Genomic DNA, 2500 nt, shown 5'->3' on the forward strand with positions numbered 1-2500 from the left:
TAGCTGTATGATCAAGATTTATGATCAGGCGCGACTAACACTTCATAACTCAATATCCAAGCAAACTCACGCCACTGTAAGTGTTTGACTTGTGGTATTAAAGTGCCCATTGATCAATTACGTTGACGATGACCTTGCTGAGGCTAAAGTTCTGTTTATATATATATATATATATATATATATATATATATATATATATATATATATATATATATAGAGAGAGAGAGAGAGAGAGAGAGAGAGAGAGATTGAAAGGGAGGGAGGGAGAGAGGAGAGAGAGAGAGAGGAAGAGAAGGGGAGAGGGGAGAGAGAGAGAGAGAGAGAGAGAGAGAGAGAGAGAGAGAGAGAGAGAGAGAGAGAGATTGAAAGGGAGGGAGAGAGGGAGAGAGAGAGAGAGAGAGAGAATGAAAAGTTTGCCATATCATTCCGAGCTTTTAGCTAGGTAGTGTAACAAAAACATCTAAACCAAATGTAAGTGAATGTTTCGTTCTGATATTCTGTAATACTTTTTTCTTACATTCGTAGGGAAAAATTAGGCGAATATAATGTTAGACTTTGATTTGAGGTTCTGTAAATGGATTCACTTACACACATTCTCTCTCTCTCTCTCTCTCTCTCTCTCTCTCTCTCTCTCTCTCTCTCTCTCTCTCTCTCTCCCTCCCTCCCTCCTATTTCCCTTTCCCTCGCCCCTTCCATCCCTCCCTCCCTCCCTTCACACCCTCCCACCCTCCCTTTCCTCCCACCCCCTCCCTTCACACCCTCCCTCTCTCACCAAAATACGACCCCCACTCCCACTCTGCAAATTCCCTCAAAAGCGTCAATAAAGCGTTCGAATCGTCAGCAAGCAACATAAGAGCCAAGGGTACTATTATCCGCCCGTGTTATGAAGCCCTGTAATTCAGCCCTGGAAGATACACTGGGGACTGGAGCGCATATAAACCCTCCTTTTAACACAACAGCCTGAAACCGGTTTGATATTTTTGTTTTTGAGTTCCTCGTCTGTGTTGTTATTATTGTACTGTTTTTTGTTATTCATGTCATTGCATTAACTTTGTCGTTGCTGTTATTATCAGAATTGTAATCGTTGTTTTTATTAATATCATTATTAGTATGATGATGATTGTATTATCCTTATAACTATTTTTGTTCTCATAATAATAATTATTATTATTACTCTCATTATCTTTATTATTATTATTATTATTATTATTATTATTATTATTATTATTATTATCATTATTATTATTATTATTATTATTATTATTATTATTATTATTATTATTATTATTATTATTATTACTATTTGTTATGGCACATTCAAAGTCTAGGGTATTATCTGGTGCCCATAGCAAATTCAAACTTTTGTCCGGGTAAAAAGGAAACACATGGATGAACAAAGTAACTATATTCGCATTTTTTATGTACATTAATAATACATTATTATATATAGATTAGAAAAACGAAACACAATCCTACTCCTAACCTAAACCTCCTAAAATGTATACAATACATCAACATAAAATACTTGGCCGACAGAGACACGCAAAACTCGAGCTGTACAACATGGCGGAGTGGCTGACGGAAAGCCAGGTGGCGGTGCGGGCGGAGTCAGCCAAGGAGTGAGCTCGAGTCAGCCACCAGAACATAGGTCGACTCGGATTCCGAAACCTTTTACTAGTTGCTAGTTTAAGTATTATGCCAGGTCACCTCAACACCTATTAGATACTTAAATTATATGAGGAATACCGAAATGAAAAAATATATAATAAACGAGTATCACTTAGATAACAAACAAAAAAACTTATCAGTGCAACTAATCATAGTACTAATTAGTCCATCTATAACACTATTATTATTATTATTATTATTATTATTATTATTATTATTATTATTATTATCATTGTTATTATTATTATCATCATTATTATTATTATTATCATTATTATTATTATTATTTTTATCCTCATAATCATCATTATTGTTGTTATTATTATTATCATTATCATTATTATTATCATTATTGTTTTTTTTTTTAGTATTGTTGTTGTTGTTTTTGTCGTAATTATTATTATTATTATTATTATTATTATTATTATTATTATTATTATTATTATTATTATTATCATTATTATCATTATTATTATCATTATTATTATTATTATTACTATTATTATCATTATTATTATTATTATTATTGCTGTTGTTGTTGTTGTTATTGTTATTATTTTATTATTATTATTATTATTATTATTATTATTATTATCATTATTATTATTATTATCATTGCCATTATTGTTATTATCAATATTATTGCTCTTTCGAATATAGTAATGTTAATGATATTTATAATGATAATAGCTTTAATATAATAATAATAATAATGATAATAATAATAATGATAATAATAATAATAATAATAATAATAATTATTATTATTATTATTATTATTATTATTATTATTATTGTTATTATCATTATTATTACTATTATCATTATTATT

Source organism: Penaeus monodon, chromosome 26 (genome assembly GCF_015228065.2).
Source record: "Penaeus monodon isolate SGIC_2016 chromosome 26, NSTDA_Pmon_1, whole genome shotgun sequence".
Taxonomy (NCBI): Eukaryota; Metazoa; Arthropoda; class Malacostraca; order Decapoda; family Penaeidae; genus Penaeus; species Penaeus monodon.